Raw genomic sequence first — 22,087 nt, 5'->3', positions numbered from 1 at the left:
GTCCTAGATCATCTGAGGTGGCGATTGTGGGGTGAACATGGTTTTCTATGGCCATTGCATAGATTATTAATATATTCATTTTGATATTTGAGAAGATCTGTAATAGAGTTTTGTTACCTCTCTCAACAGAAATAATTAGAATTTGAATTTCACATATACTTGTACTAGGACCTCCATCAATTTGACTCTTATTAGCGCAGGGCTCCTCCATTGTCACTTCCACCTTCCAAAACAAGATAGACACAAATAACCACCTCCATTTTACCAGTGCACACTATAAACCCTAGAAAAGAATAATATCAAAAGGGCAATCAAACTAAAAAAGAGAGACATTTTTTTAGACCAAGGATACCTGAAAGATTTATTGATTAAAGTATTGAAAGTGGTTGATAAATTAGAAAGAACCACACTTTCAGGCATGCCCCAAACTCAATAAAGAAGTTCAGAAACACAGTGATTTGGCCTTCAATACTAAATATAATAAATTCTCCTTCAAATGTAACCAAATTCTTAGAAATAATTATCTCATTCTTAAAAAGGACATAATATCAAAATGCCTTCTTCTTGCCAACACTTATTTTAAAAAAAAAAATCTAACTAAAAAATTTTAGCCCCGAATTTTTTAATCCTAAAAATAATCATAATTCTGATATGAACACAAAGAATTGGCTATCTTATGTGCCATATGGGTTATCTGGCAAACACATATGTACCATGGGTACTCTAATTGAAAATGGGGCAAAATTAATTAGATCAGCCAGTAACAATAAGACATTTAAGATAAAAGCTTTCAGCAAAAGTGACATAGGATATGTTAGCTACCTACTACAATGCAGTTGTGGCAAGTTTTACTAAACACAGAAGGAACATTCTTAATAAAATGATCAATCACAGTGTCTCCAGACACTTTTTACAATGCCATAGTAGCAATCCCAGCTGTGGAAAGTAACAATGAACCGTGCCAGATTTTTATTTTTCTTCCTTTCTGTTTTGTATATTATGATTATATTTTCATATTCTTGAATATAAACATACTTCATTTGTGAAATTGCATATACATCTCATGGTTTCTATGGTTCTTCAGACAAACTGTATGAATGCAGAATTTACTTAATGGTTTGCCAATTTTAGTATAATTTATTATTATTTATTTTGTCATTTTGTATGTGCATATTACCACATATTGATACTATCATTTACATAGTGTTAATGCCCGTATAGTGCCCTCACTGGCATGAAGCAGAAGCTGCCAGCTGCTTCTCCTCCATATCCGTTTAACACTGGCAATGTGGCACTGGAGCTATGAAGCAGGGTTGAGGTAGCAACTCCCAAGGATGGGTGAAAACCACTTCCAACAACATTGGAATGCCACCTAGGGTACCTTGTGCTGCCATGTTTGTACTGATAAATATTTCCCAAAGAAACATGGATGAAAATGTTTTCCAACATTACACATGTTTCAAGGAAACTAACCAAAGTGTAACTTCTAAAAGACATTACACTCAATGGTAAGATATGCAAAAGTACTTCTCCAGAGACAAATGTGTAGAAGCTACTTACTATTGCAATAATTCAGAATTCTGCTAGCTCTTTCATTTGAAGGTCACTAAACATACGTCAGCAACAAAATATTTCTCCTTTGACAATATAGCTGAAGAGAAAAGAGCTAATCAAAGAAACATTCACTGCAATTTTTTAAAGCATTTAAGAACAGAGCAAAAGTAATTATATATTGATCTTCAAGAAACAAAAGCAAGTCAATTGTAAAATCAACATAATAAAAATCCTTACCTTCTGAGTAACAATATTTTGATACAAGTAATGTATTCATAAGAATTCTTAAAAGTCCACAAATATGTTAAAATGCTTTCTTAACCAGTTACCTGAATTGGAAAGTACACATTTATCATGACTCTCATCTTTAACAAACTCATTCTGTCAATAGCGATATTTTAGAGTTCTATGAATGGCTTGCTATTTCTGTGAGCTGTGTCTTTGGCATGAGTACATTGAAAGCTACTAGTACATTATGTTAATTTTGAACACATTCAGAATTATAATCTAAATGCACTGTAATTAATAATAAATATATAGTTCCCTTGTCATTTTTTTTTTTTTATAACAGTCCCTCCCTAATGTCAGTGACATGATTGGAGACAAATGAGAAGAGAAACAGCTTCAACTGGTAATCTTATAGTTTAACAAACACAAAGAAAAGTACTTAGTTCACCTAAATGAATTGGAAAAAGGCGATGTCTATATCACAGAGCATTGTTTAACTAAACTGCCATTACATAACAATTTTGTTTGACAATAGCTGAAAGTAAATCACCTTTATCCTGCTTAGTAGATCGGACACTGCTTGCAATTGTGTTATAGTAGAAATGCTCACAATGTTGCCTAAGAACACAGCCAGGAATAAAGAATGGTACCATAACAACCTTCAAGAGCAACTTCTCCCAACTATCCAAGAACATTTTGGTGACGAACAATGTTTTTTTCAGCATGATGGAGCACCTTGCCATAAGGCAAAAGTGATATCTAAGTGGCTCGGGGATCAAAACATCGAGAATTTGTGGTCAATCCTCAAGATGCGGGTGGACAAATGAAAACCCACACATTCTGACAAATTACAAGCATTGATTAGGCAAGAATGGGTGGCCATCAGTCAGTATGTGGTTCAGAATCTGATTGACAGCATGCCAGGGCGAATTGCAGATATCTTCAAAAAGAAGGGTCAACACTGCAAATATTGACTCTTTGCATAAACTTTATGTAATTGTCAATTAAAGCCTTTGACACTTATGAAATGCTTGTAATTTTACTTCAGCATAACATAGCAACATCTGACAAAAATGTCCAAAAAACTGAAGCAACAAACTTTGTGAAAACTAATGTTTGTGTCATTCTCAAAACATTTGGCCATGATTGTATAATATTTCCATCTTCCCAATTGTTGAATACTCTAAACGGAAGTTCCAACTATGGCCGCCGATGTAGCCAACCCAGTCCTAAAAGAATGCATGTCAAAACAATGATTATCCACTCCCAGCTGCTTCAATGTTAGTTTGAGAATAAAAGAGAACTAGTACTTAGAAAAGGCAAAGAACAACAATCCCTAAAGGATTGTAAATAGGCACTTATTCAATCAAAGTGAGAATATCAATCTTTTCTACAGAATGTATTGATTATTAAAAATTCATATCTTGAATGGACATATATAACAATTACTGTAACTATACAATATAAGGTCTGCAAGAAGACAACCCCAGACTCCAATTGTGGATTAGTTGTGCAATAATTTCATAACATATATGTCACGAACACGCACCCAGCTGCCGTGACTTTGGGGGTGTTTGCTATATGAGGTCACACGATTCCAGCCCGCAGTCTCTCTTTACCTATCACACAGGTTATAGACCTACTGAATCGCCCCCAAACAGCGCTCACACCTCACACACCTCAGGTTTGCCACCACTTATGGAATACGTGCAATAGGACCCCAATATACTGTTCCACACTGGCACACAAGGCTAATAGCTATCCACAGACTAGCAAGACCCACACCAGCAAGCAAAGGGTTAACTCTTCACACCACCAGACTGTTATACAAATGTATGCAGTGTCCCTCCTGCGCTCCTTTGGGATGGGGGAAAGGATGGGGAATGCAGCCTAGTATTTCCCTTGGGGATACCTACTAAATTACCCCAAATACAATAGAATAAAAACAAAAAATCGGGATAAGGCGCCGATGGGTAGGTAGTTGGATCAGTAGGTAAACAGGTGTCACACACTACCTGGACATCTATAACACACAACACATAAAATCAAAATATAATGTTCATATTCACAGTAATTTACTGTAGGTCCCAATGTCCAATGACACAACAACATCTCAATGGAGTTCGCAGAAATCATTTGGCTGCGTGTAAAGAAACCTTGATATGCATCATACTTCTTACAAATTGTAAGTGAATTTTATTCTTTGTGCATTAAACGCTTTTTTTAACTATTACACTATTGGGGCATCGATGTCTGTCTTCTTGTCTCCCAACTGCATATGATACCATTCGGTGGAACCTGGGAACGTTTAAGAAAAGATGCCTGATGATTATTGCGAATTCCATTGAGATGTTGTTGTGTCATTGGACATTGGGACCTGTAGTAAACATTACTGTGAATATGAACATTATATTTTGATTTTATGTGTTGTGTGTTATAGATGTCCAGGTAGTGTGTGACACCTGTTTACCTACTGATCCAACTACCTTCCCATCTGGGCCTTATCCTGATTTTTTGTTTTCATGTTATACAAATGTAAATGCAAGCACACACAGCTTGTTAATCAAATGTATCAACAAATCACACACTGGCATTCAAAGGGTTAACTTGGTTGAGCTTTTTCTTCTTAACAGGCTAATGGATTCGTTAGAGTATCAAGTATGCAACATATTAATTGATTGAGATAAAATACACAAGCAAAACAACTTAAAATAAAAAGGATTAGATTCAGAGTGTTACTTACATGAATAACCTACTCTGTGCCATGGGTAATTGGCAGGGAAGATGGACAGCTTATCAATGTGAATTGATTTCCCAAAAAGTCTGACTCCTTGCTATACTTGGTTTCAGCCTTTTAAAGACACTTCCACACCTCTTTCTAACCCCAGGGGGTTGTGGCCTGTGATTCTTTTTACAATCACCATTTGCATGTTGCCTGATTTACTAACCAATTCTACTATGTGATCTAACTTTTCTTGTAAAGTGTCACATCGACCCAATTTTATCATTAATAAATCCCCTATGACTCTGTCCATTTTTTGATACCTAACATGATGAAATTTTGACAATGGGACATACCGTTTCCAAACATATGCAATTTTAGATGTACCCGGAAACCCAGAAACCTGTCATTCACAACCCTGGTGTGATTTCTGCTCCTCAGTATGGAGTACCACCCGGATTCCCCAAAATATGAACTATGAAGACATTTTCCTTTGAAGCTCATATCTCTATATACCTGTATAGGCCTTCAAAATTCTGCCTTGGGCTGCAAGGATGTCCAGCTGTGACCAGCCCCACAAAGTCTATTTAGGAGTCCAAAAATTACCTTGTGTCAGGATAGAAGGAAATGGAAAGCAGAGGGTCAAGGGTGAGATAGCAGTAGACATGGACAGGTATGAAATGAAGTAGAGGTGAAAGGAGAAAATAAAACCAAAGTATAAAGACAAGGATAATGAGAAACAGGCATAGAGAAACAGCTGAGAAGGGAGAAGCCTGAAGTTATCAGGAAAGAAAAAAACATCAAGGTGAAAGGAACAGACAAAGCAGACAGCGAAGAGAAGGTGAGTGCTACTTATCCTATCCAACTTGAACCAAGGCAAAAGAGGGATATCAGCAGCCCAGCAAGGAGATTTAGAACAATGCATGCTAGGCAACTCCCACAGTGTCACATCATGTGAGTAACCCAGGATGCCTGCCATGTCACCTTAACCCCATCAAGGATAGAAGCCTATTTCTGATTTGAACACAAACATAAGCCTTTTAATTTACTTTGGACAGATGACCATATTAAACAGAGAGATAAACCATCCACCATAGCTCATCCACTTCATATCCAGGAGACTGCTATTGCTTCATGCCAATGTTCTTGTTTTGGTGATCTGTCAGTTTCATACTGTGAATAACCATATTTCCAAATAGGATTTTAGGACACCATGATGGAATACATATTTTGTAAATGTTTGCACATTACATAGGGAAAACTGGGCAAAAGTAGGATCAGGTTGTAAAAGGATGGACAACCACGTTAAATATTTTAAGTCGGTCTGACTCAATATCACATTGAACATAACCAGTATACTATTCTAATTTTGGTTTAACACATTTAGATTTATTCTTCTTCTCTATCTATCCTTTCTATCAGTCCCTCCCATATGTTATTGACATACTAGGAAATAAATAAGAATAGTTATACTTTAAACAGAAATTTCAATCCCTTCTTGGTAATTTCCTTGTTTGGGTAATCTGTAGGTTTCATACCAGCAAAAACTATTTTTCCAAATATATTTCCAAGCAGGACAGAGGAAAGAAAATTTTATTATAGAATATTTTATTAATTTTTTTTTCCTAGAAGGAGATGTGTTATTTATTTATGAATCTTAATCCAAAAAGTCTTAATTTATTATAAATGAAACCTTGATGTTCTGCTTGCCTGGTATTATTTATAAGTGCTAGGATTACAAAATGCTGCTGGCAAAATGGAAGTCAATAAACAAATATATGAACTAAAACTACACTCCCAGCTCACTCATAAGAAACAATAACTAACTTCATAAAAACATTTATTTTACTTCACTTCATGGTGAAAAAAAACAAAATTAATAAGAATTGAAAAATTATATTGTCATTTTATAACAGAAAAAAAATGTGTGTGTTATGTTGACTATCATAACAAACAATATACACCAACTGCTTGCAAATCATGGCTAAATGGGTGTTAAGATAAGTAAAAAATCTCACAGCAAACATAAGATGTTCCTTCAGTAATATTATCATTAATAGTGTTTAAATCCTCAATCTCCATTATTATCCAGAATACCACAAGCCAATTAGTCAGAACTATGAAGCTTTAGGCTTCCAGGTATGGTCTCACTTCACCATCACCATTCCTCAGATTATTTTCCAACCAATAGGGAATCAACAAGCTAGTTATTTCAAGATTTTTGCCAGATTATATATTAGTCAGATTCAGTTAAGTATAAATAGGTCATTGATTACAAGTATATGATTTAACACTTAAAGAAGTTCAATAGTTAAAGAAATATAATGTTAATGTTGGTCCAGATACACATAATATGTAGGTCTCTTTTGGTTTTACTACAAGGGAGGGATATCTACTGTCAATTTGTATGAATATTAATACATTGTATTTAGTGATTGACTGGTTGATATGCTAGTCATCAAATCTATTAAATATAAATCAATCTATGATTCACCAGTCTTCCAAACTGTCAATAACAAAAAATCAACAGGCATTGCAAAATCACATGAGTCACCAATTTATCACCGTAAAGTTGAAAATAGGGGGATATCTGAAAGATTGAGTTAGTGAATTGCTGGAAATCAACAACAATGTTTTCACTGTTTTCAGAAACCAGTAAAATAAAATAATCTTTATAATTAAAAATATAAGTGTGAGGTTGATTGATGAACTAACAAACAAGTGTCAAATAAAATCAATACAAATTAAAATATTTATATACCAATAACAATATGAATTACTTTGTGTAGGCACATTAATTAATCCAGAGTAGAGTGTATGTGCCTCAGATTGAAATCATTGACAGTGAATAAATATGTATCTACATAGCCTTTATCTGATCGTTGGACTTAGTTGGGTTGTTTTTTACCATCCTTCCTGATTTATTAATTTAGAACCTTCTTCAAAGAAAGTGGTAAAAATAAGTTAAAATTATACTTACTTGTCCACCACAGTTATTACCTGTTAGTGGTTGACACGAGGATGAGGTGGGGCTTAATTACATCATTGCCGTGATGTCATTAAGCCCTACCTCCTCACACACTGCCTACAGAAAAATGGCAAAGAGCCAGAAAATGGGATGAGGTCATTACAAGTGCTCTATCCCCTCTATTCTGGCAACAAGAAACTCAGGATTACCCTTGTTTGAAAGAAGAGAGGTGTCTTTCTAATTGTTTTTATCTGTGATCTCAAGACAATAATACCTTACACTACAGAAAAAAATAAGTAGTCCATGGATAGGAATGGAGGGCACAGATCCCTCCATTCTGGTTAAAAAAAAACAGAGGCAGCCTTATTTGAAAGAAGGGAGCACACTCTTTCAAATGAGATGAACCCTTAGTTAGGATCAAATATGATGACCAGGCACTAACACCCTACACTACAGAAAACATTAAGGAGCCCAGGGGAGTGTTGGGTAATATACAGTTAAACAACACAATAGCTAATCATCTCTTTCATCCCCAATAATGTACATCAAATGCTACTACTCCCAACCTCTGCTATTCTGTATTTCATCTCATTAATTTGTACTACTCATCTGTGCAACTGTGTTTTTTTTCAAAATGTGTACATCAACTGCTACTCACATCATTTGCTGCTATTCTGAACCGTATCTCATTAATTTGTGCTGCTCATCAGATGTAGCTATTTTGTAATCATCCCAACTTTATCCTAGAATTTAGTCTAAGGAGAAACTTGTTTGGGCTGTGACGTGTTTGGTGTTTCCTACACTACCGTATATACTCAAGTATAAGCCGAGTTTTTCAGCACATTTTTTGTGCTGAAAAAGCTCCCCTCGGCTTATACTCGAGTCCTACTTACCTGGTCTCCGGTCTCCGGTCTCTCCCGCTTTGTCCCGCTTGGTCAGCCACCATTTTATTGTAGCCCTGTGTATGTGTATTCATTGCACAGGGAATAATAAAGTTAAATGAAAAGGAGCCTGTCATTTCCTCTATCCCCGCTGGTCAGAGACACATGTGAGCTGCTCGTTACACACCAGAATCTAGCAGACGCCCGGACCTTAAAGCCTGTCTTAGAGGAGAAAGCCGCGGACTTCTATCTGTCATCCAGCTAAGGGATTTTATCGAGCCATTTCATCATTGTACCTTTGTGTCCTAGGACTGTGATTATCCGAGCTGGTATTTGAATGAAACGGTGTCCGTTACTCCATCTGCATTTCCATTGTGGATTTTTCAGGAGCAAATGTTAATTACTTATACCGGGAGTTAACTCCATTGGCATACCCATGTGGCGCTGACCTATACTTATATGCTCAAGATCTCATACATATATATTATTTTCAGCGGATGCTCTGATTTATATCTGTGCACGTTATGTGCTGATGTGATTTTTAATAGAGTATAAGTCAAGCTTCTAAATCATCATGTGCACATATGGTTATTATAAATCCGGATTGCTCTAGATGTGGATTATAGATTATAGTAGATATGGGTATATATTATGTACTTTATGTACCCAAGAAGAGTGAGTTTAAGCTGTGTGGCTATATGGTACTAGCTGTATATGTATTTATCTAATGCATAGAAGCCACCCCCCAATATTTTTATTTTTGAAACTTACCAGTAGCTGCTGCATTTCCCACCCTAGGCTTATACTCGAGTCAATAAGTTTTCCCAGTTTTTGAGGTAAAATTAGGTGCCTCGGCTTATATTCGGGTCGACTTTTACTCGAGTATATACGGTAAGTGGATTTTCTCACAAAATTTTGGGAAATGCACAGCTAAACAATGCAGTTGTAAATATATTGAACAACATCTGAAAACATACAGAAATATGCTATATCTACTACACTTCTAATCTAACTGCACTGGACATCGCAGTTTGGTCTTTTATTTTGTTTTTATTTAGTTTTATTTTTATCCCTTTATTCTTAAATTCCTGTTCCAGTCTCCTGCTGCCAGAACATGGACCCCAGTGCATACGTGCTGCAAAATATCTCACCTCCTGATCCAGCCTCCCGTAGGCACTACGTGGACCCTTGTGTATACCTGCTGAAGTTTATCTCACCTTCTCATACAATCTCCAACTCCCAAGCTACTTGAACCCTAGGATGTACCTGACATAGATTATCTACACGCCTGATCCAGTATCCTGCTTACGCTACCTGGACCCTGGTGTATACCTAACGCAGATTTTGTCTCCTGCTGATCTTGCTTCCTCCTTCCAAGGCGGATGGATTCTCTGTACTTCTGCTTACAGACCAATGTCTCCAACATATTCTCTTCCATCCTGCACTCTCCATTGGGTCTCACTGGATGCCTACTTGGATGGCCGCAACCTGCAGGGCAGAAGCCACTAACCCCAAACTCCCTTGCGAGGGTCACTGATGAAAACATTCTGCTCTGTTAGACTCCTTGCCTCCCTGTAGGTGGCGCTGGACATAGCAGGCTCTAAAGATCGTACAGATACCCGTTGACTGTGACACTTGCTTTTCTTATTAATCTTTCATGGCATTATCCTTAGAACTTTATCATCCTTCACCCACCCTGCAACACACACCTTTGTCCACAATGCCCCCTCACTACTCCACACACCTCTATTTAACATTCATGACAATCTTCTCACCTATTTTCTATCTCTCTCTCTGCTATTATTAGCTGATGATTTATCACATAATCCATCCTTCCCCCACATCCTCCACACATGTGTATCAAAACAGTATTGAAATGCAGCAAACCTCATACACATAACCTGCCTCCATTCTCCAAAATTATTTACATGTGCCCTTGGAATGCATGCTCTGTATGTAACAAGCGTTACTCCATACAGACCTCTTTCACTCAAATCATTTGAGCTTCTGGTAATAACAAAACATGTCTTACACAGTCAGACACTACCTCATCTGTAGCCATTTCACATGGTGCTTCCATTTTACCCATACCTTCAGATCTGGAAGCAGACAGGGATTGTGGTTAGACCTCTTCTTTCACCACATTGCACATTCACAGTTCTACCAAATGTTCCATCAACCACTTTTTCGCCTCTTTTGAAGCACATGCTATTCAGGACACTGTCCTATACTGGTCCGTATCCTACCTATATATTTGCTCTTTCGGTATTAGTTTCTCTGGATCCACCTCCACTCCGCTTCCTTTATCAGTTAGAGTACTACAAGGCTCAGTCCATGTCATCTGCTCTTTATATACCACTTCTATTAAAAAGTAATAAAGCTTATTCAAATTTCAGTATCATCTCTATGCAGATGATACCCAAATTTATATATACTGCCCTGATATCTCACCATATGTGTTGACTTGCATTACTGCCTGTCTTTCTGCCATTTCATCTTGGATGTCCTCTTGCCAACTGAAACTCAATCTATCAAAAACAGAGATTATTAATATTATTCCCACCCACCAGAAGTTACCAACCTGACATTTTTATTTCTGTTGACAGCATGACAATAAATCCCACCCCACCAGATTGATCCTTAGGTCTTATCCGTGACTCAGAATCATCCTTTGTTCCCCACATCGACTCTAAATCATGTTACAGACATCTAAAAATCATTTCCAGAATACGTACATATCTCACGCAAACATTTTCATTCATGCACTCATCTCCCACATTAGTTATTGCAATTCTCTCCTTACTGGTCTTCGCCATATTAGACTCTCACTCCTATAATCTATTTTGCAGGCAGCGGCTAGATTAATTTTCCAGGCAAATCATACTTCCTCTGCTGATCCACTCTGTTAGTTTAGACATTGGCTGCCTGTTTTTCACTGCATGCAATATAAAATACTTCTAATAACATACAAGGCAATCAACAAAAAAGCACCAACATACAGCTCCTCACTTGTCTTATAATATAACTCAACACCTCCGTACTGCACAAGATCTGCATTTCTCATCTGAACTCATTACCAGCTCCCATTCTTGGTTACGGGACTTTTATCAGGTTGCATTCACTTTGTGGAAATCCCTTCCTCGCACATTAAGATTGTCTTCCAGTCTTCAAACCTTCAAGCATTCTATGAAAGCCCACCTCTTCGGACAAGCTTATAATATTCCTCAACCACACTCTTAACCTCTTTAGGTTACCCTACTACCTCCCTTTACACAGTTCACACAAGACATCAACTCTTTGACCAACATTGATGTATGACTGGATCATATAGCCCACTAAGTACCACTCTCTGTCTGTCTGTATTAGCCAGGATTGTTTTATTACTGTGTTTGTTCCCAACTGTAAAGCACTACAGATTTTGCTGGTGCTATAAAAATAAATGTTGATTATGATAAGCTGTCTACTTAGTAGTTATTGTCTGGTCACCACCAGAAAGCGTTATGAAGTTCAGAAAGAGGGGGGTTCATAATGCCCACATCTTCCACATCCTGGCTTCAATAAACTCACAGATACCCTCATTTGATGTGGTATGTTGGTAAGTTATCAAAATGGTATGCCTTGTTGGGCTGCTAGTTTTGTTCCTACACATTTATGTATTTCATTCAAGATTGTGCAAACCAATAAAAAAATAAAAATGCATTATCATTTTCAAGTGCAGATCTTATTATGTAAAACTAAATATAAAATCCTGCCTTTTGCTTTTTTGAAAGTTGAATTAATGCCAAACCAAGAACGACAAATTAATAGCTTTTAGTTCACTTTCTTGTATTTTCAATGAAAAAAACCCCTTTTTTGGCCTTTTTTTGCAGTGCTAGGATATATAAGCAAACTAATAGTATTTCCTGATCATTAAAAGTCTTAAAAAAAAAAAAAGGATAATTTGTGTGGCTACCACTTAAACAAATTATTGAGATATATGTTGGAATATAACCAACCCAAAAAGTGCAAAAACCACCCCTCAGTGAAAGGGTTACAATTTTTGCTTAATCTGTAATGTAGCTAAAAATATTCAGCAATACAAGTAGGATATTTTGTGGCACAAAATTATTGCATTAGTATCAATTTTCTAACACGCAACATTGATTTTATGGTACAAAATGCATTTTTGTTCCAAAGAAATAATGTTTAACTCCTGAAACTGATTTCTCGGCTTGGGGCTTGTTTGGTAGCATGCATAATCAATTTATTCTTATCAAAAAAGTAATTATGTACCATCCAAAGCAATTTTATAATAGAAAAGTCTGGAGTAAAAAAAATGTCAAAATTAATATGAAACAGAGATGTATTGTATGGCACAATAACAAACTGCATGCAGATGTATGCGTAAGTATGTAGAAAAGGTGACTGACAAATGGCACACCAAAAACAGAAATAACTTTTCCCCTTCCTCATAGGTGAAATTTTCTCTGCAACATCATTAATATCACCTTATAATACAAGAATGTGGAATATGTCCAGGTGTTCTACCCTATTACTTGAAAAAATTAATTGCATCTCAGGTAGGGCTTGTACAATCCCTATGATGAGCACCAGGCACATTTCTAGGCTACTATTTTGTTATATCTATATTCAGTTCTGTCTTGCCCCAACAATTGATGTGTATAGGGATATCACAAGCCTTATCTGAGAGGCATCTGAAATACATTTAAGTTTTGTTCTTCACTAGGCCAACTTAAAGTAGCACAAAATAAGGGGCATCACCTGGTGTGCGTGGTGTGCATTCATCCTAAGGATACTGCTACATCAAAGTGATAGAAATATAATCAGAAGGGGCAGAAACTACAAAACTGTCTCCTAAGAAACAAAATAACCCATTTTCCAATTTCTTTTACATTTATTTTCAACATAAGCCCAGTGAATCATTGAGCTTATTTTAGTAATACCCTGAAACAGACAATAAATGCAGTAATCTTTATTTGCTTTGCTTTCAACTCCAGCTTGTTTCTCTATAAACTTTTAATGTGTGTTGTAAGATATTGTAGATCAATATTAGGTGCTGCTGTGCAGTGCTTAGCAAGATTAGCCAAGAGAGGGTAATTATAAAGATGTGTCATTTCAAAGTCTGCATGTGTTCCACAACAGATCCAACAGATAAAAAAAATACTAAGCCTGGGTGAGTTGTCACCGTTATTCATATGAGAGATGTTCCATCCAGACCACATTCTGACAAAATGAGTAATGCACAAATGAAGATCAATAGTAGAGTCTTTAGAGACATCATCTTCTATGTCTTCCTCATTACGAATAGACTAAAAACATAACATGTATATAGAACAGAACATGCTTTAAATCATAAAACAAGATTTATATCTTTGAATAAAGTTCTTACACCCTCAAGATATGCTCTAAAGAATTGGTCATTCTTAGCTCATTCCTCAACTAATATATTTACCGATTGATGTAACACAATACAACATAATGATTTAAATACTGAGATAGCTATCTGTATGCAACCTAGAGACCCTAATAAATATGCTGAATATATATTGTATGGTACAGACATAATTGCAGCTCAAAGTGTTTTTTTTCCACCCTAAAAGTGTGATTCTATGGGTTAATTGAAATTTGATTTGTACTATGTATGGGATAAAATTACTAAATTGGTGTTATCATTGAATTAGAGGTGTGAACACTATAATGCTAACCCTACAATCTCCAAATTATTAGGTATAAGCAAACAATAAGTCTATATGATTATTATTATTATTATTGATTTGTAAGGTACCATACAGTAGGGTGGGCTCTGCTCATGAGAGAGCTTACATACTAATTGGAAGATGGCACAGCTGAAAAATGAGTGTGGCTCAGAGTGGAGATTCAGACTGTTGTAGGGGGGCATTAGTGTGAATGAATAGTATCAGTGGGAAAAGACTAAGGGCTATATTGGGTATATTTACTAAACTGCGGGCTTGAAAAAGTGGAGATGTTGCCTATAGCAACCAATCAGATGCTAGCTGTCATTTTGTGGAATGAACTAAATTAATGATAACTAGAATCTGCTTGGTTGCTATAGGCAACATCTCCACTTTTTCAAACTCGCAGTTTAGTAAATATACCCCTAAGCTTTAATAAAGATATGGGTTGGATTTCAGAGAGCGTATAAAGATTTGAATGATGTTTGAAAGTCTGATTGGGCGTGATAAGGAATTCCATTACTGGTTAGCAGCACAGGAATACTGGGTAGCATTTTCCAAAAACAGTAGAAATAGTACAGCATTCATGTGGGACAGCTTGTACTGGAAACATATGCACCTTATTTGCATGTGTTTTGGTGGCATACTTTTAAGTTTAAGTTATTTGGGGGTTTATATTAAATTTAAAATCAATTGATTAAACCAAACCAAAGAGAGTGCAAGGAATATGCACAAGCCTGTGATAGTGAAGGAAACATTTAAATATTTCAATAGGAATAATTCATTGATAAGTCATTGACTTGTTTTACTGATGGATGTATATAAAATTCATCAGCTATTAAGTTTGATAATAGCAAATTATGTTGTTTTCTCTGAAATTTCGATTATGGATATACTCTACTACTCAACCTAGTTTAATTAAGATGGTTCTTCAACCCAAATTTGTATACCTAATACAACATGCTCCCTTATATCTCCTTGGGTGGATTTTCTCAAAGATAAATGAATATCTCTCCTCTCTGGTCTAGGGGGAAAAGAGGACTTGTATTAAATTGTCTACGCTGTACAGGTCTAGAGCCTCAGGTAGCCTGACTCATCCTAATTTTACAGCATACTATATAGCTACACAATTGGCACATTTGAGAGAGTGAGTCAGTGATTTCCCATATGGTAATTTGTGTGGGTTCATCCATGAGCAGACAGAGTTGTCACAATCTCTATTGGCAGCGAGAGTTTCCATAGATACATCACCACTTCCCCGGCAGGCAGCACAGATATGGAATATGATAGATGTAGTGATGGATGGTATGAGTACTGACCCCTATTTACCTGTCTGAGGTCATTTCAACCTTAGGGAATTGTAAAAGTTAGGGAAGAATAACACCTGGAATAATCTTGGAGTCAGCTGAATTACTTAGATGTATATGGAAAATTACTTTTCTATCCTGAATAACCTGTTTCACAGCTTTCTACAACTGAGGCATAATCCTGACAACCCACTTCAATGGTCTTTCCATTACAATTAGTCCTGCCCCATTTAAAGTACTTCTTCAACAGGTGAGCTCCAATAAAAACAATAAAATCAATATCCACTTTATATGCTACTATCATTTCACACTTTGCTTTGGACAATTTGAATATCCTCAAAGTTAAAAGGGAACCTGACCTTGGATTTCTTACTGACGAGGAGTTGTTGTATATCATGTATTTTAGACTTTTCTATTTGGGTTTTTCTCAGGTTAAGTACACAGTGTTTGTTTTGTTGTGTGGTTAATGTACAATGTTGATAAAAACAACTTGATCTATAAAACATAGCAAAATAACAACAACATTGAGATGTTTGAAAGCTATCTCTCCCCTTCTTCATGGTAATGCAAGCTTTTGCCCAAAGGTTCTATGTGTTCTGATGGATGTTGTCAATTACAAAATACTGTATAAATGTGGCAGAGGGAGTCAAGATGTATTAAGATGGCTTTTTCAATGAGCTAAATGTACAATTGTGAAGTAATAAAACACCACTGAATAAATGAAGCATTAGTGATTTAAAGTATTTCAATGGTTTATGTCACACAGACAAAGGTTTAAATACGGTAATGTTTGCACATTGCTCATTTAAGTTGTCAAGTGCTCAATTTATATATACACTGCAGAATTACAGCATGATTTAATGCAATAAAAGAGGAGTCAACAATATAGAAATACATTTGAAGGTTGTTTATTTAATACATTGTAAAACTAAAACTAAAATGTGTGTTATATTGTACCCACAGCTGATCTTAGCCTAATGACTGCTATATGTTTTTAGTGTTCACTATCAGCAACTGGAATCTCTCTGCATTACCATCTCAAACAGAACAAAAGCATCCTCTATTATGAACCAAAGGTTAATGGTTTGGGTATATGCCTAGTTCATCCTCAATAACCAATGAGTTGTTATTTTAACTGTATTACCATACAATGTTTGAGTTTCATTTATGCATTTCGATGAATATTGAGAGCGTCAATTCATTCTGCTCGGTGGTGTGGTTGGGCTAGGAGTAGGGAATTTCATGCAGGACGCTCAAGCTCCAATTATGCAGGAGAAGTTAATGAAATTCAGCACCCAATGCAGAATGCGGTGGATAAAATATTAATGAAATTCATATTTTGTAACAGATATTTTCGTATAGAATTTTTGTTTCATGCCTTTCAGCAGCTTTGTGGACTGTAGCTTCAATTTGGCTGGGACTATCTCTTAACATCAGGGAGGTTGAACATCAATTGCACACTATTATCATTAGTAAAAGAATAGATGACTTCCTACCAACATTGTTTTATAGAATGGAAACTCTGGATTAATCGGAATAAAAGGGGCTACAGATCTTAAATAAATATTGACACTGTAGTGGTGTCACGGGCACTAGGAGTCTTTACCCAGGTATCACCAGATGATAGACTTACCAGAGCAGTATAGTTGGTAATATGGTACTCTGGTAGCGGGGTGATCACGAAACAGGAGACAGCAGGTGATAAGAGAATGCTCGAGGAAAGTCTATGACTAGCAGCACTGGTAATAGGTAGATAACTGTACACGAGGAACTGGATGGACAAGGAAACGTGAGGGTAGTCAGTGGTCTGCGTATAGCAAGTTGTACCACTGCTATAGTGAGGAGGAATGTCCAGGAGTAACGAGGAGGTGATGAGAGTCAGCGGTCTGCGTATAGCAAGTTGTACCGCTGTCTGGGTGAAGGAATGGAATCCAGGTGAAGGTATCCGGGGAGTCAGTGGTCTGCGTTAGCAAGTTGTACCACTGCTATGTGAAAGGATACTGGAAACTGGTGACTCAGAAAACAGGGAACAGTGGTCTGCCTCTAGCAAGTTGTACCACTGAAATATATAAGTGAGGAGGAGCACGGGGAGATAAATGCAATGCAGAGTCTACACGGGCACACTGAACTTGATCCCACGATGATATGCACACAATAATAATAACTGAGCAGAACTGCACAAATATACAAAGTCACTAGAACTATCCAGACTAAAAGGTAACACAGTCAAATGATAGCAATAGTCCCAGTGGATAGGAAACTCCGGAGGAGAACAACTCAGTCCAGCTAGATATGCAATACACCAGCACAGTCAATGAGAAGTATGCATACCGTGGTTCAGGAGAGCAGGCTGTCAGAGAGAGGTGCAGGGATACCTGAACGGCTGGAGGCCTGGCAGGATGCGAAGTCCCAGGAGGGTGGAAGCGGTAACCAAGTAGGTGCAGCGCACGGTAGGTAGACCAGCAAGGATGTAAACAATACTCAGGAAGCAGTAGTATATAGAACTGGACACCTGGAGAACACGGGAGAGTTGAGGCGGTCTAGCTGAGATGAAAGCAGCGGAGCGTTGATCCGATGCAGACAGGCGAGTTGACACAAGCAGGAACGCTGTAGAAGCACGGAGACAGCGGATCGGCTGGCTGCAGACACGATGAGTACTGGAGGGTTGCGATGAGCAGGACACTGCAGATACACGGAGGCAGCGGATAGGAATCAGCTGGTGCAGTCACGATGAAACACGGGAGAGTTGAGGTGAGCAGGATACTGTAGAAGCACGGAGGCAGCGGATAGGAATCAGCTGGTGCAGTCACGATGAAACACGGGAGAGTTGAAGTGGTTTGGAAACTGTAGAAGCACGGAGGCAGCGGATAGGAATCAGCTGGTGCAGTCACGATGAAACACAGGAGAGTTGAAGTGGTTTGGAGACTGTAGAAGCACGGAGGCAGCGGATAGGAATCAGCTGGTGCAGTCACGATGAAACACAGGAGAGTTGAAGTGGTTTGGGAACTGTAAAAGCACGGAGGCAGTGGATAGGAATCAGCTGGTGCAGTCACGATGAAACACGGGAGAGTTGAAGTGGTTTGGAAACTGTAGAAGCACGGAGGCAGCGGATAGGAATCAGCTGGTGCAGTCACGATGAAACACAGGAGAGTTGAAGTAGTTTGGAAACTGTAGAAGCACGGAGGCAGCGGATAGGAATCAGCTGGTGCAGTCACGATGAAACACAGGAGAGTTGAAGTGGTCTGGAAACCACAAACGAACAAAAGAATCAGCAGAAGCTGAATACACGAGGAAACACAGGAACACCTTCAGAGGCTCATGGGGAATGAGACTCCAAGATCAGGCCACGAGGTATTGACCACAGGTGCTTTAAATAGGGAGTGTTGCCTGATCAGCCAATTAACTAAAAGGAACATGTACTGAAGGTTTGAAAAGGGCTGCACATGCGCAGACCCTCAGGATGGTGGACGGCCACGGTTCCTAAACACACGAGAAGTAGCACTCACAGTCCGGTGAGTGACAAGTGGAGATACATTTGCTATATTTCTACACTTTAGTGACTGATGTATTGGATGCTGTCAAATGTTTTGGCTTACTTTTGCGCCTTCATGCATTTATTCCCTTTCAATTGCCCTTCCCCTTCTCTCCCGACATGCTACCTTTCCTCCAATTTACTTGCAAACATTCTACAGAGCGTGTAATTAGCATTGGAACTACTGGAGAATGGTATAGCTTAATCTTTCTGGCTATAACTGTATGGTGACAACTAGTGTGCAGGATTTAAAAAAATAAAGCACAACATAATTAGCTCTGACAATAAAATGTTCTAGAACAACCAAACAATTCACATTTATTACCAAGAGAAAAACAAATCTTAAGTGTTTTGCATTCATTTAGATTTGGTAAATGTCACCATGGCAATGTCAATGTGGATCACAATGTTAGACATAGTCAAATAAAGTCATGTGAAAATTTCCAAGGCAATTGCTCTTTATAACATGCTCAATAACAGTAAGCTCTCTAAAAAAATAAACCAAAAAGTAAGAAAAAATAGAAGCCAGACAAAGAAAGCCGTGTCTTACTGTACTGCAATGATTGTCTTATTGCTGCTGTCACAGACAACCTATAAGATATTTTGTTTTATTGAGTATAGAAAATAATCCAATTTTTATTTGGTATTTGCTGAGAGCAGTTGCTAATGCTTCTATGATGTTAAAAATACTTAGAAATGATCCCTCTCTCAGTATGGAAAGCGCACACATATTGATTTGAAAGTTCACATTCTTAGGTCCTGCTAGAAGCTGACATATTAACAGTGGGAGTCAGCTAAAAGCCGAATTTTCATCCTTATAAATCAGTAGTTTTAAAGCATGCTCACAAAAAGAACTAGGTTACTGAGTTCTTGTAATGTATACATGCAGGTTAAATCTATATATAACAAAATTTACATTTAAAGTTCCCCTTTGAGCTTTAATGGGCTTTTCCAAATTTAAAAAAAAGTAAAAATAACTTTAACTTTCACTAAACACAATGCTTTATCTTTTTTGCTTTATTCGCTGTTGTTGTTTTTTTTTTTACTAAGACCTTCTATGTATACCAGGCAGTTGAGCTGTGTTTATATGAAGATAATGAAAAAAGAACAACAATCATATCTGACTTATATCAAAGCCTTGTTGAAAAACAGAAGAAACAGGAGAACAGAAAAAGAAAACAGAATAATAAATTTATTTTGATATGCAACGACTGCACTTGCATCAAAATCGAAATCAGGCCAATCAAGTGGAGGGAGCAAGCAAGGTCCTCCAAGAGCACTGGTTAGAAATGTGAGGTACTTGTGAATTTGATGCAGGAATTTTATTGTGTTAAGCTCACATCTCTATAAAGCAAAAATAAACTTGTTTAACTAAGCTATTTTCATTAAATAATAAGGTCATGTTAGAGCTAATGTACAATTTTACAGAAAATGTTATCCATAACGCATATTTTAGCATATATCACAAGAAATAAAACATTGCATATTTGTGATACCATGTCCTTCAAATATGCAATAGTTCTAGTAGTGAATTTTTATTTAGCAAATTATGTATTTTTTGTAACATTTTTTACTAGATTGAGTTTAGACCATCAGCAGAAAATCTGTATTACATTTTGTATGTTTACCTTTTGAAGTCCTTTAGAATACCCGGGAAATAATTTTTTGCTATATAAGGATGTTAGAATGAAAAAATTATAAGATGTAAGATGTTACATAGGAATGTTGATAATGTAATAGTATTTGGTGTTAATATGCTAGACATGTCAGATGTTTAATTTAAAAATTGATTTGTTTGCATAGTTGTATAATTTGAAACATTACTGTGTAAATTGCCACAGTAACATCAGAGAGTGGCAGTTGAAGATGGAGTAAGAGCTGACAGGAATCAGATGCAGAGAAATAAAGAGAACTGACAGGATTGTTTTTTTTAATACAGGAAAGCTCACAAGATTAGATAGAAAAAAAATAAAGAGAGGTGACAGGAGTCTAAAGAGTTAGTTAAAGAGAACATCTACAGAGAGAACAAGGATTGACTTGAGACTGTTCCAGTAACTGCAGAAGACGGATCATACTTCCAAAGTTATAAGTGACAACAATCAAAGATTTGTACATTACACTTACCAAAGATCAAAAATTGTACATGCAAGCCCGGGCCAGGTGAAAATATTACACGAGTTCACATAGTAGCCAAGGAGAGACTTCCCAGATGAGCAAAACTACACCTTATATAGAGATTGGACTCAAAAGTGAGGAACATTCATTCAAACAGTTTATTTAGCAATATAACAGAACTGTGATGCTCAGGACTTAATTATTAACCAGTAGTCAACCTATGTTTCTAAAGGTAGATCTGTTAAGAGCAAATAAGAATTCTGCATCCGTAATACTGAAGATGTATGCTGTTAAGGCAGTCATAATACCATTAGAAAAGAACCTAATGTCATAGTTTAAATTGTTTAGATTATCTAAGAAATCATCTTTTTTTATTGTGTTTATGGAGTAAAGTTCACTTTGGATTGATTGCTGTTAGATTAATTTATTGGGTAATTTAAAAATACTGCATATCTTTTTATAGTAACTTAAGAAAGGTTTTAGCACATTGTCATTACTACTGTATAGTGTTTAATTGTTGTGAGATCTTAACCCCAATCTTTTCCCAATAAAAACCTGACATGTCAGCAGTACAGCAGGGTCTTTATCTGGCTATGACTTCACCTATCTCTGCCTTGAGGTTTTCCACACACTCTTCAGTGATGCCGCCTCTCAGACAAGCATACTACCTCACTCCACCCAGGTCAACAACATCATACTTTTGACATAGCATTCCATACAAATTTTTTCATTAAGTTAGACTCCATATGAAATGACTTTCATAGCTCTTTCGTGCACCACTACCCTAATATCTAAAATGTCATCCTCAAAACTGGCATTAGTCTATAGTTATAGATCACATATTATATTAAGTCCAATGCTTGGATGGCCTTTAAGTTAATTGTTTTTATGAGATATTCACAATGCATGGTATCTCAAGAAGCACACCTAAAACCAGGGCACAAAAATACAATATTGCTACAAAGTCTAGCTGTAGTTTGGTGTGTTAAATAAATGATGCTTGAAAGCAATGCTATGAGAAGATTATCAAAGTAGTACAGAAGAAAGCACCAATCGTAAAACAGTTATAAAAATACTTGTTACATGG

Source organism: Mixophyes fleayi, chromosome 11 (assembly GCF_038048845.1).
Source record: "Mixophyes fleayi isolate aMixFle1 chromosome 11, aMixFle1.hap1, whole genome shotgun sequence".
Taxonomy (NCBI): domain Eukaryota; kingdom Metazoa; phylum Chordata; class Amphibia; order Anura; family Limnodynastidae; genus Mixophyes; species Mixophyes fleayi.
This window is presented reverse-complemented; position numbering follows the sequence as displayed.